The following is a 15067-nucleotide window of genomic DNA, read 5'->3' on the forward strand; positions in this document are numbered from 1 at the left end:
AAAAAACAAAATAAGAAAAAAGTGAACATAGCTTGTATTGATTTACATTCTCTTTCCATAGTTGTCTTTCTGGATGCAGATGGCATTTTCTATCCAAAGTTTAGTGGGATTACCTTGGATCACTAAACCACGGAGAAGAACCAAATCTTTCATAGTTGATCACACAATCTTGCTATTACTGTATACAATGTATTTCTGGCTCAGCTTGTTTCGCTCAGCAAGATATCTCCAATGCTTGTATAAGTCTTTGGAGAATTTTTGCTGTGAAATGAGTGCCCTGATCTGAACAGATCCTCCACCATCCCATACTGTAGTGTGTTTTCTAGAGCCCTCATGCTGGGGTGCCAAAATATACTGTCTGGACTAGATCTCGGGAGGATCTTGGGACCAGCCCGAGTCCTTGGCTTAGTGGAGGAGTGAAGAAGGCAGGAGAAGCACGAGGATGGTCAAAGATGGAGTCTGTTATTTCAAGTCCTCTCAGCCTTTAAGTACCTTAGTATGATTACAGCATTACAGCATATTGAACATGTGCCGATTAGAGAACCAGTACATCACCACACACACTGCACATGTGTTAACTGTAAGCACCCTGCTAAATGCTTCTTTACTGTATGTATCCCTTGCTTCTTCTCAGGAAGAGTGAGAGCACCAAAGGGGGGTGGGGAGCCAAACCAGACATTGTCAGCCTGTTCTCTCTAGGCTGAAGGGTCTTATACCTCACCCAGAGTTCCCCCATTATCTGCGGCCTTTTACACCATACCTTGAACTTATATTTTCCAATAAAATTCTACTCACCATAGGAGCCATTGCTTTAGACAAAAGGAAGACCCTCACTCATGAGGTCAGATGGTCCACTATGACCAACACGTATTTGAGATGGCATTTGAGATGACATCCCAGTGACTGCCTTGATGCAGATAGCACAAGACCTGCCTCATGCCTGCTTTGGTCAATACCTCTCTACCATCAGGAAGGAACCATCAGCCCTTGTCGTTCTCCTGAGCACCCAAATGTTGGGCTTTTAGCTTTTCTCCTTAGTAAAGGATGATGGAGGGGGATGGAGTGGCAGAGTAGGGATTAAGACCATCATTCCCTTAGCAGAGTGTTCTCCACCCCCAGCTCTCATTGCCTCCTCCACTGCAAGGCAGTTACCTCAAGCCTCGAAAGTATCTCCTGATTGATGTCCCTTCACATGCACTATTGCAATAGTCTTTGGTAGTGCTAAACTCTGGAGCATCTGCTTTAGGAGAGCTAAGTGTGCCAATTCCTAACCCCTTTCCTCCCATATCTTCCCAAATATGTGTGCCATATCCCCAAGCATATTTGGAGTCAGTATAAATGGTTCCCTCTTTGTCAGTTAACAATTTTAAAGCTTGATTTAAAGCATACAATTCACAAGTTTGCACTGACCAAGATTTGGGAGGATTTCCCTCCTGTATCAATGCACTACTGTCCCCATCAATTATGGCATAAGCATTCAGCCTCTTCCCTTCTATCATTCGAGATGACCCATCAATAAGACAATTTATTCCTATTTCCAATGGGGACTCTTGTAAATCCTCCCTTGGTTTGATATTTTATCAAGTTCAAACAGTCATGTTCGATATCCCCATGTTCCCCTACAGAAGCAGAGAGAAACTCTGCCGGGTTCAAGTTATGATCTTGAACTAACACTAAATCATCCTTTTCAAGGAGCATAATTTTGTATTTTAAAATGTGGGAGTCAGTCAGCCACCTCCCCGCCCTTTGATTCAGAATAGTTCTCACATGGTGAGGTACACTATCAAGGAGCCCCCAAATGTAATTTTGCGGCTCTCTTCTACCAGCATAGCAGTGGCGGTTGCAGATTGAATACAGGTGGGCCACCCGTGAGCAACAGGATCCAGCATCTTTGACAGAAAGGCCACTGGGTGTTGCTGCCCACCTCTAATTTGAGCTAGCACCCCCAAAGCTACATCATCTATATTTACAAACAAATGGAATGGCTTTTCAAGAGAAGGCAAAATAAGTACTGGTACTGATATCAATGTTTTCTTAAGGTGATCAAAATTTCCCTCGCTCTCTGGGTTCCAGTTTACCCTTTCTGGTTTTTCTGCAACTAGATGACTATACAGAGGTTTAGTCAGAACTGCCTAAGAATCAACCCAACTTCTATAATACCTTACTAACCTAAGAACTTCTCTAATGCTTTCTTTGTTTCAGGTTTCTCTGTTTGTACAATCCCTTTTATTCTCTCTGGGTCTAATTTCTTCTGTCTTCTGCTAATTAAGTGGCCCAAATATTTCACCTCCCTTTCCACAAATTGTAATTTATCCTGTGAGACCCTGAGGCCTTCCTTCCCTAGGAAATTTAGAAGTTTTATTGTAACTACTCTTATCGATTCCTGTTTCTGTCCTGTTACCAATAAGTCATCTACAAATTGAAAAATTCTTGTCCTTTAAGGGAACTTCAAAATCTTCTAATGTTTGTTCCAAGACTTGGCCAAACAAATTTGGAGATTCAGTATCCCCCTGGGGGCAGGACTTTCTATCTATACTGTTGTTTCCCATCCGTTTGAGGGTCCTCCCACTCAAAAGCAAATATATCCCTACTTCCTCATCCAGGGGTCAACTCCAAAAATCATCTTTTAGATCTACTACACTAAACCAAGAACTATCTTCAGGTATTTTCCTAAAATAGTATAAGGGTCAGGAACTACTGGATAAGAGCATAGAACAACTTTGTTTATTTCCCTAAGGTCCTGTACCATTCTACACTTCCCATTCTTCTTTTTAACAGGAAGGATTGGGATATTAAAGGGGTATATTACATGATTCAATTAATCCTGTAAATAATAAATTGTCATTTACCGGTTTGAGAACTCTTCTACCCTTCTAATGGGACAGTTTGACCTGTATCACAATAGATGAATTCTTTAATTTTATTTTAATTGTTTGGATATTCAACCTCCCAGGATTCATTGGGGAGGCCCAAACTTGAGGGTCAATTTGTCCCTCATCCTCTTCCTGTAGCATGCACATTCTAATGGGTAGCACCAGAGATCCCTGTAGAACTAAGCTGATGGAGAATTTTGTCATCATATCCCTTCCAAGAATATTTACCCTAGCCTCTGGAACCAAAAGTAAACATTCCTGTGTTTTTACACCTTGATATTCTAATTCTACCCCTTCAATTAATGGAATGCTAAAATTCTCCCCTTTTACCTCAGCAATAGTCAAATTCTTTGCCTTCTGGCAAGTGAGTCTGAATCTACCAGAAATATCATCTCCTCCCACTGTGGCCCCCCCTCAAATTTATCAAAGGCTCTGGGTGGGATTTTTTGAGGAACCCCTAAATTCCCTAATCCTCTAATTCCATGAGAGAACAAACTCGCTGATCTCCCTTCCCTGGGTGCTGGAACTCTGTCTTCCCAGAAATCCGCTGGAGTCAGGATCGCTAAAAAGTCTTTATTCTTGATCTTTTAAGGTCAAGGTCAGGGGGTTAGGTCTCACACACATCTTCCTCAAACGCCAGGAGAGACTGACTCAGCGTCAGCGTCTCAATTCCTCTTCCCCCTCCTACTCCTCCCATACACGTCACTTCCCCCTCTTTGTCCCACCAATCAAGTCAGCACAGAATAGCTGGGGAGGGTCAACCTTCAAACAAGTTAATAGGGAACCTTCCAATTGGCAATTAGTCTCACGAGCTCCATTATCCAAATTCATTTTCTTAGTTCTAGCCCTTTACACCTGGGGACAATTCTGAGAAATGTGCCCAGTCTTCCCTCAGTCCAATAGGTCAGAGGGCTCCATGTCCAGCCACCCACTTGCCCATCTATATCCCCTGAAGGTCTGTCTCTCCTTGCTTCTGGAATTTCTTATTCCATCCCTTTCCCTGTCCTTGGGTAATTTGTATAGTTTGAACCAGCATTTTGGCTAGTTGATTCTCTCTTTTGTTTTTCCTCATCTCTCCTTACATATACCTTCATTGCTTCCTCCAATAATTACCCAATTGATTTATTACTCCATCCTTCTAATTTCTGTAATTTCTTGTTTATGTCTGGCCATGAATTGGAAATAAAATGAAGCTTTAACATACTTTCTGTAGCTGGATCTTCTAAATTAATTCCCAAATATTTCTGAATCCCTTCTTTGAGACCTTCTAGGAATCTGAAAGTGATTCATCCTTTTCCTGTCTAAACTCTAAGGCTTTATTAATATTCTGTCTTTTGGTAAAGAAATTTTTGATCCCAATAATAATTAGGTCCCTTAAATCTTGCATATTCTGTCTATGTGCTTGATTGTTAGTATCCTATCCTGGATTTACTAGCGGATATTTTTGTTCTGCAGTTGTCAAGGAGATGACGTCTCTCCCATTCTTCCATAGCTGCCTTTCTAATAGCTAATTTTTCTTCTGGGGTGAAGAGAGCAGCTAAGATATACATTAATTCTCTCCAGGTATAAATATTGGGTCCTAAAAACTAATCTAGTTGCTTGGAGACTCCCACTGAGTCTTCCATAATAACTTTTAATTCCTTCTCAAAACTCCTAAGTTCTGGCCTAGATATAGGGTCTTCTCAATGGCACTTCTCTAAGTGGGTACATTCGATCTTTTCCCACTTTTTCTGCTTTCTCTGCTTGTGTTTTGAAAGAGAGCTTATCTACATCTTTCCTCAATTGTTCTAATTCTCTTTCAAAATGTTTATATACTGGTTCTTTGTGGGCTCCTGCTGCCCCTTGGTTTCCCGATTTAATCAAGGGAGGCTGCTTTATTGGTTCCACCTGCTTAGTGTGGGGTGCTTGTGGGACCACTGGCCGAAGAGGAGCACAGGAGGTTGAGGAACTTCAATGAAAAGATCCCAGGGGTGAGATGGGATTTTCTCAGTCTCTGGTTCTTTTCCATCTCTTTTGTCTGACTTAAAAACTGCTGGTAAAAGTATCCCTGGAAGCTTGCATAGAGCTGATTCTTCTGGGTTGAGGGGACTTGTCCCGTTAACATACAAATTTAGTTGTTTACATGTCCAATTATCAGAGGAATCGTATTTTGGCCAAATTATTCCTCTGCCCCAGTCCTGTCCAGCCCAAACAAAACAGCATTACTTTATCATTTTCTTTTTCTCTTTCCCTTTGTACTTTGGCAATTCATTCCAGTTCTGCAGCAAGTTCCCTAACAGACTATTGGCTGGCACTCCCTGACCTGGTTCCTGGCTTGGGAACTTCAACTGCACTTTCCCCATGATTGGAGAGGACCGTACTCTTGCCCCAGTCCTTTTTTGGTAAAGATCACTCTTTACTAGCAGTCAAACAAGAGCTGCTTCGGTGAGTTCTTTCCCTTGGGATGTCTCAGCCTGACTACACACACACCTCAATTTAGTGAGAGCTAATCTCTCAGGTCTCCCTTGACCCAGCCAATCGATCCCCAGACTTCAGGAGTTACCTTGGGCTACACGTGTAAGCCTTTCAACCTCGTGCACGCACACATACAAAACACCAGGTTCCACTCTGCTTCTTTCTTCACTGAGTGTCTCTGGGTCTAGCAGGGAGGAGAAGCCACCAAACCCCAGAGACTTGGGGACAAAAGGTCCCTAGGCGCCTTTTTGTTCTCCAAAGCCAAGCAACCATATCAAAGTGAAGACAAGAAGTTTTATTAGAATCTCATGAAAAGCAGGCAGTCTACTCACTGGGTTTCTCAGAGAGAGGAAGCTGATTTTATAGAGGCTAACAGATGATTTAAATAGTCAAGAGAAAAAAATTTACAGATATTATTCACCCACCCATCTCCTGTTAATCCTCCTAAAATCATTGACAAACTCAACCTTTATTCCTTTATTTGTCTCTGGAATACACGTGGGCTTTTGTGGCACCAGCATCTTGGTTAAGCAATGAATTTTAAAAAGAAAGAGTCTGTTCTGCTTCAAAGGTTAATAATCAAGTCAGAGGGGTTAACAGTTTCTATAATAACTGAGGAAATTTGGTTTTACTTCAGGCTTTTCTCTCTTTTTAAATTTTTATTAAAGCTTTTTATTTACAAAGCATATATATGGGTATTGACCCTTGCATAATCTTTTGTTGCAAATTTTCCCCTCCTTTCCCACACTCTTCCCCCATCTGGCAGGTAGTCTAATACATGTTAAATATGCTGAAATACATGTTAGATCCAATATATGTACACATATTTATACAGTTATCTTATAGTGCAAGAAAAATCAGATCAAGAAGGAAGAAAAAGAAAAACAGAGAAAGAAAACAGAATCCAAGCAAATAACAACAGAGACAGTGAGAATGCTATGCTGTGTTCTACACTGTTCTTTGGGTGTAGATGGTTCTCTTCATCACTGATCAAATGAGACTGGTTTGCATCGTCTCATTGTTGAAGAGAGCCTCTCCATCAGAATTGATTATTGGATAATATTGTTGTTGAAGTATATCATGATCTCCTGGTCCTGCTCATTTCACTCAGCATCAGTTCATGTAAGTCTCTCCAGGCTTCTCTGAAATCATCCTATTGGTCATTTCTTACAGAACAATAATATTCCATAACATTCATATATCACAACTTATTCAGCCATTCTCCAATTGATGGGCATCCACTCAGGGCTGCCACAAGCATTTTTGCACATGTGGGTCCTTTTCCCTCCTTTAAGATCTCTTTGGAATATGTTTACCTCAGGCTTTTCTCAACCAACAAATAGAGAGATTAGCTAGTTTGTAGACTTCTTGAATATCTCCAGGCCATTAAATAATTAGGTTCTTCTCTAAGCAGTTCTCTCTTAAATGTTTTCTCTTGGAAAGTCTTTATTCTTTTTCTCTGAGTCTAATGATGGAAGCCTTGGTGCTGAGTCTTATTATTCTGAGAAGTCCTCGGTTTCCCATTTCACCCATGGTTAAAATCTTATAAAGTGTTATAACAATGTTTGTTACATTCCAGTCTGTTACAAGGCTTACTCAAACCGATATGGTTGACTTATTACAAATGTTGCCTCAAGCTTAGCTGGTCACAATACTTTACTTAAACTATTTAAGTTCTTTTTCATGATATTTATACAAAGAATTTCATTTCCCAAACCCATCAATTTATACATTGAAATCTAAATGGTAGGTTCAGTCTACCTTAGTTAATTATTTTGTGAGAAACCACATAATCCCTCACAATCTGTTAAACAGCAACTTGGTTACCTAGGTTCAAGGAACAGTTTACTGGGCAAGTGTTCCTTCTGTGGGCCCAGTGAGTCTAAATATACTTATATTAATGATTTTAGAAAACATCTAGGGCCCAGGGTTAGGCTCCAGCATTTTCTCTATAAGGTTATGTCCATGTTCCTCCTTGTTATAATGTCTTCCCCCTTGTTAATTTTGAGTTCTGCTAGAGAACTTTGCTCCAATCGTTTTCCTTATTTGAATTCTTTAAGAACTTTGCCCACTTTTGTTACAATGGCAAGTGCATTAGGAACTTGCCCACCTTATGGTTTTGCCCCTTGACTCAGAAGATACCTTGGGCCTGTAAATTCTTTACAGAGGACTTCATGCATTCTTCACTTCTTAAACTTTATCAATTAAATTCAAGATAGTTTGGATGAGAAGACAGTGGTTGAGAGGATCAGGAAAGATGTCTTACAAAAGGCGGTTCTTGAGTTGTTTGTTAAAGGAAAAGGATTCTCTTGGGAGGAGCTAAGGAAGGAGTACATTCTAGATATGAAGTATAAGTTAATGGAAGGCACAGAGACTACGATTCAAGTGACATGTATAAGGAATACCACAAAGTCCATTTGGCTAGATTTCAGGATGTAGAAGATGGTATAACAGAAAATAAGTCTGGAAAGATATATTAGGGACACATTGTAAAAGGCTTTTATAGATAAACAGAGAATATATATATATATACATATATATATATATATACACACACACAAAATCTTATTTTAGAAGCAGTGGGGAACTTCTAGAATGGGAGTGACATAATCAGATATATGCTTAAGGAAAATCACTTTGGAAGTATGAATCCTACATCAGAATTTGCTTCTTCCAACTCAGCATGATTTCTCATACCATTTCATTACTGCTCTGGCATGTGGCCATTATCCCTACTTTGCTCCTCTCTGCCAACTCATATGCCACTTCTTTTTCAAAACCTAGTTCAAATCACCTCACTTAGGAACTCTTCTCCTTTTTCCCTCTAATTATTCTTTTATTCTCAACTTCTTGAAGTGTGCAAGAGTGATGATTCATAGTTTGAAAGAATTCAGAGATTTTCTTAAAATTACAAAATCATTTAAAAAAAAAGGCATAAAATGAGTAGAACTCATTTATTTACACCATAGCTGAGTTCAGGAGAGCTTTATATACTGAAAATTTGGGACTTAGCTAGCAGGCTAATAGCCTACAAGGATGTTTTAAAAAAAGGTTATAATTAAGGGAAGGAAACAAGTATGAGCTTTTACAGAAAGACAAATAAGTTAGGATGGGAATTTTACAGGAGACAAATAAGGAACAATAGATAACAGGTTTTAATTGTTCCACATTTCTTACCTAGAGATGTAATTTTTATTACTCCACATTCATCAGCTAGATATGCATTTGAGTAGACTCTGGGTTGTGACCTATAATGTCCCTCCTTTCTGTCTTTTGGGGAGAAGAAATTCTGGGAACAAGATCTGGCGACCCATCATTCTTTTGCATTTGTATACTTGACCTTTATCTTGGCTCTGGACCCTTCTGGCTCTGGAGGGGTAATCTGGTAATCTTGCCCAGCCCTCCCACACTTAAATCCAATTCACTTGTATGCCATGGCATCACCTCCCTGATATAGGGGAACTCTTTAAGAAGAAAGGACAAATAATACTTATACTCAGAATATTTTAGTTTGCATCTAACATATTGTGTGTACATTTTGATTTAATTTTAAATTTTATATTGTCTATATATTATATCCCCAACTCTGCTTTTAATTCCTCAAGCTGAAATCAAAGGATCTTCAACTTAGAGGGAGAAGAATCCTTAGAGGTACCTAGTCCAGCCACTCTCATTTTATAGAGATGAGCAAATTGAGACTCAAGATGAAGTGCCTAAATTGTAGAATTATCAGAATAGAGAAGTGAATAAAGAGCCTCTGCATCATGGAGGTGTGAATGATGTCTCCATTTCCTTAGGCATCCCTTGCACTTAATGAGGTCTCTAGATTGACTGTCATCACAAACTGCCAAATGAACCTCGCATTGGCAGCCATGGTCAATTATAGCTTGAGTTGTTCAATAATATTTCAGTCACTTCCAACTCTTTTAGACCCCATTTGGGGTTTTCTTGGTAGATATACTGAAGTGGATTGCTATTCCTTTTCCTTCCCATTTCACATATGAAAAAACTGGGATAAAAAGAGTTAAAGGGCTTGCCTAGAGTCACAGGAAAGTTAATCTTCCTTACTCAGGGCCAGCACTCTATGCAATATGGTATCACCTAGCTGTGTTTTAGCCAGAGAACAAACATGGCTAGAACTTTCATGATGGAATTATCATCTACCAGGAGTTCTCAAACTACGGCCCACAGGCCAGATGCAGCTGCTGAGGACGTTTATGCAGCCCACCGGGTTATTGCAAATGGGCTGAGGGGCGGAGACAGAGTGTGAGCTTTTGTTTTTACTATAGTTCGGCCCTCCAACAATCTGAGGGACAGTGAACTGGCCCCCTATTTAAAAAGTTTGAGGATTACTGATAGACCAAGGACCATGAGTCAGGAAAGCAGGGTGGAAAGAAGACTGGACTTGGAACTAGAAGACTTGCTTAGAATCTCCAACTCCAATACATAAATGTAGCCATTTTGAATCTCAGTTTTCATATCTATAAAATGAGGCTAATATCTGTACTACCTTCCTTACAGGGTGTTTACAAGATTAAAATTTGATAATGTTTGTAATAATATTTGAAAACTTTGGGTATGCATGCACATGCATGTGAAAATGGGGCAGTCAATAATTCTTATTAAATCTACTTTTTATCCAATTTCAATTGTTCAATAATGAAGAGAGCCATCTACAACCAGAGAGAGGACTAGGGGAACTTAGTGTGGACCATAATATAGCATTTTCATTCTTTCTGTTGTTTGATTGAATTTTTGCTTTCCTTCTCAGTTTTTTTTCTTTCTAGATCTGATTTTTCTTGTGCAGCAAGATAACTGTATAAATATGTGTAAATATATGTGTGTGTATATGTGCATGTGTGTGTATTAGATTTAACATATATTTTAACATATTTAACATTGGACTATTTGCCTTCTAGAGGAGGGAGTAGGAGGAAGGAGGGGAAAATTTGTAACAGAAGGTTTTGCAAGGGTCAATGTTGAAAAATTGCTCATGTATATGTTTTGAAAATAAAAAAACTATAACAAAATTTTAAAAAATAAATCTACTTTTCATGACAAATTCATTGTGATGGGTTGTAGTAGAGGAGGGGAGAGCTAGGACCCTTGGACAGGGAGAAAGCTATGATTGTTACTCTTTTCCAGAATTGTCATACCTTTAAGAAGTTAGATCTTAAAAAAAATAGGAAGAAAAGGATGGATTACAAATTAATAATTAGTTATTAAAATAGCATCATAATAATTTCTCTCAGAAGAGTAGATTCAAAGTAGTTGCTAATGGTTCAATGCAATGTATTTAGGGAAGTATTCCAGAAATTTGTGCTGAGACTTATGCTGTTTATATTTTTATCATTGACATGTATAAAAACATGTCTAACATACTTTTATAGCAAGGTAGATCTGCAATTTAGTCTTAGAGAATTGCCTCAGGCACTGAAAGGTTAGGCATTAACTTCTTGATTAAGCTGCCTTTTTCTGCTTCATTACCAGACAGTATTGTTGGAGAAGTTAGATGGTTCTCTGTATAGAGTCAGACTTGAGAGTCAGGAAGATCAGAATTCAAATGCAGCCTCAAATACTTACTGTGTGACTTTGAGCTAGAGAAGGAAATGGCAAATCATTCCAGTATCTTTGCTAAAACTCCAAATGGGCTCATGAAGAGTCAAGAAATGACTGAAAATGACTGAATGACAACAAATTAATATTATGTTACCTTTAGTTTACAAAATGATGATTCTTTAAGATACCAATATTGTCTTGCAGAGTGACCAGTTTATCCTTTTATTTCATTATTTGCACAGAAAAACAAAGACCCAGGAGCACACCAATAAGAGGAAAAGGTTGACCTAAGTGACTCATTTTCACTAGTTCTCAGAATGACTTGATTCTCCAGTAATTACACCTTCCATTGTAAATTGACCAACTGGTATTCTCTTCTTACAAAACACTTCCAGTGAATTTTGTTACCCTGTCTGTGAGTTTATAGATCTTTAAGGCTGAAAACTGGCTTCCTTAAATAGTAACCTAGCAGGTTAAGCATCATATTTGTTATTCAGTAATTTTAATCAAGTCTGGCTCTTCATGACCCCATTTGGGATTTTCTTGGCAAGAATACTGGAATGATTTGCCATTTCCCTCTCCAGATCATTTTACAGATGAGGATATTCAAACAGCAAAGGAGAACAAGAAGAAACAATCCCCCAAGAATGGAGACTAAAGGTTGATATTTTATAACTTGATGTTCTGGATTGGTAGATTCAATTCATCAAGAGTCCCCTCATCAACCTACTCTTTCACCCTTTTTTAGCTTTTCCTTTGTGACAATGAAAAACAATATGATTTTTACTGGATTTCGAGTTATGGTAAGTATTCTTATCAATAGTGAAAGGACTGTTTACATCAATATTATTCCTTACAAGAGTTGTAGGGGAAGGGAATCTGGTAAGATTGAAATGATATAAGTAAAAGTGATGTGCAGATTACAAGTGTCAAGATTTATGACAGAGCAAGTATGGGGAGAAGAAAGAAAGGTAAGGAAATATACAACTACTTTGATTAAATCCCATTTCATTGTTTGCTTCCTCTATTTGGTCCATTCCTTCTCTCTAGTTCTTTACCTTTCAGATTGATTAAACAGTGGTACTATAATAAAAAGGGCAGTGATACACCCCAGTAGAGGGCCAGCCTTGGGGTCAAGAAGATTCATCTTGACTTCAAATCTGTCCTTAGACACTTACTAGCTGTATGAACTTTAGCAAGTCCCTTAACCCTGTTTGCAAATAAAACTTGTCTTATTTGTCTCCAGTTGGCAGTCTTATCTATAAAATGAGCTAGAAAAGGAAATGGCAAACTATTCCAGTATCTTTGTCAAGAAAATCCCAAATAAGTTCATGAAAAGTCAGACATGACTAAAAAACAATTATTCCCAAAAGATTCATGGGAGAAATGAACTTTTACGGCTGCTTACTTGTTTTAGCAGCATTGTGATACTTTTCCATGACTCCATGTTGCCTCATTACTCTCCAGCAGAAATGTCAAACACTAGACCATAAATAAGCATCCCTGCAGAATAACATATTGACTTAAAAAACCGCATCTTTACATTACACACGTTTTCTTGTATTTTAAATTGCTATTGTTGAACATTTCCCTAATTATATTTTAATCTAATTAGGACTGCATTTAAGTGTTTGGTATATGTTTGACATCTCTGGGCTGGTGGTCTGATGTCTCTGTATTTTCCTCATTCCCACCTTCTCATATATGGCTGCCATGTGTGTGTGTGTGTGTGTGTGTGTGTGTATGTATATATACACACATACATATATATGTACATATATATATACATATGTACATATATATATGTGTAAATATCAAATTTAAAAGTTGATAAATTGAGAAAGTTGAGTATCAGTATAGGAAATAGCATAAAGCTAAGAGAAAGATGCTTACTGGTTAATCAGAGTGCTTCTCAGAACAGGAAGAGCCATTCAACACAAGGTCCACCAGAGCTGGCTATTGGTTTATTATGTGTATACACAATTAGAATGATTCCAAGGGAGTTTTAGTGGATCGCAAGTAACAGGACTGCACAAAGATACAGCTTCCAAGAAAATGGAGGTGATAGCCTTGCTATATTTGAAGTCCCATATTCATTTCTATGACATTATACCTTAGAAAGGATATTAATAAGCTTGAAAGCATTCAAAGAAAGGCACCCATATTGATGAGGGGAAGAACTGGAGATGGTTAACCTGGACAAGACCTAAGGTGGACAAGACAGTTGTCAAGTACATAAAGGGCTATCACATGGAAAAAAGCTCAGACTTGCTTATTTGGCTGCAGTTGGCAAAATAAGCAGCAATTGAGATAATCAACAGAGGGATGGCCCTAGCAGGAATGGTTATTAGGAAAAGATGTGATTTGAAGGAAGCCAGGAAGGGCAGGAGATGAAGATGAGGAAACTCCTGGCATGAGGGGGAAGCCAGAGAAAATAAATGCCTAGAGTCCAGAATTGAAATGACTTCTTCAAGAACCGCATGAAGGTTAGAGCCACTGGACTGCAGTATACCTGGAAAGGGAGTAAGATGTAAGAAGACATCATGGTCAATTCTATGCTTTAGGAAGATCAATTTGACAGCTAAGGATGAACTGTAACATGGAAAGATAGGGAGTCAAGGAACCTAACCAGAAGGCTACTGCAGTAATCTAGGTATGAGAAGGGGCCTGAGCCAGAATAGTGACACAGCATCAGAGAAAAAGGGATATAGGAAGATGTTATGAAGAGAGAATAGGTGGTGAATTTAGACTATTTCAGAAGGTACTGGCTTCTGCACTACTAGTTTTCACCCAGTATTTCTATCCAGTTCTAAGACTGGCTGACTATTTGTTGGGTATTTTGTAAAATGTCCTTCAGATATGGCTTAGAAATACAAAGTTTCTTAAGTCCCTTCCAATTTTGAAGTTCTATCTAAGGGCTTCTTGATCTCTTGCTTTTGTTTAGGCTGGCAAATCTTTTATTCTTCTACAGAAATCCCTTTCATCTTTTTAATTGTCCTTGCTTTTCAATATTCATTGTTTCTTAGCAACTTCTGAGTACCACAGAAATGACTCATGATAGGAAACAGAAAGGGAGAATGGAAGGTGCAGGTATGTGGGCTTGTCTAGAAAAAGTAGTAATTCATAGATTGCTGCATTTGGAAGTATAGTATCTCCAAAGTGTGAATAACAATTTATATTGTTATCCAATGATTTGGCATCCTTCTAGACAAATCTGATGGCAGTAAGGGAGCATGGCCCTCAAGTCTTTCCTGACTTTTCCTACAATTTATGTGGCCCCATATCTAGTTTATTGTTCAAATTCACGAGAGGCAGTGGATTACATGGCCTCCTGCCTTTAATACAATTCTCCTCTGGAAACTTCTGAATTGTAGGCAGCTACCTGAAGCTCCTATTCTGAAGACTCAGGAAGGTATAAGTTTTCTGCAGATATTTGTTGTTTTGGGGGGGGCAGGGAGGGGAGGAGAGGCAGCATGCAGAGGGGATTGGGAAGTGATCAGGGTTAAATAATTTGCCTCTAGTCATACTAAGTGCCTAAGATCAGATTTAAACTCAAGTCCTCCTGATTCCAGAGCCTGTGTTCTATGCACTGCACCACTTAGCTACTTGCAGATGTTTAATTTTAATCTCAAATCTTAAGAACAAGACTAGAACAGGTTGAAAGTAAATGAAAAGGAAAACTCAACTGCAGGAATTAAAACAATAAGTATATTTAAACATACGCATATTTTAATTCAAATATTTTCTACCAACTTCTTTAAACTCTTTGAAAAAACTATTGTCAGATGGCAGCTTAATTTTTCAGCATCTGATTAGACTGAAATTTTATTAATAGTTATCTAGAGAAACTTAACACTAGATTTAGTGCAGCTCTCCTTTGTAGTGGAAGAAAATACCATACACAAAACAAGGCACCAACAATAACAAACACTTAAGACAACACAATTTCTTTCAAGTCAATAAAACCACACTTGACCAAACAGTTGACTCAAGATGATTTAGGATGGATATATATCTACTATCTAGTTTGCATTATTTAATGACCCTGACTTGGACATTACAAAGAATATTAAAATGTTACACAGATATACAAATAGTTATCTTTCCCAAACAGAAAAGACAAATGCTCTGTAGAGGAATCTCTACAAAAAAAAAAAAAAAATTAACAGTACTCTAAAGTT

Source organism: Sminthopsis crassicaudata, chromosome 2 (genome assembly GCF_048593235.1).
Source record: "Sminthopsis crassicaudata isolate SCR6 chromosome 2, ASM4859323v1, whole genome shotgun sequence".
NCBI lineage: Eukaryota > Metazoa > Chordata > Mammalia > Dasyuromorphia > Dasyuridae > Sminthopsis > Sminthopsis crassicaudata.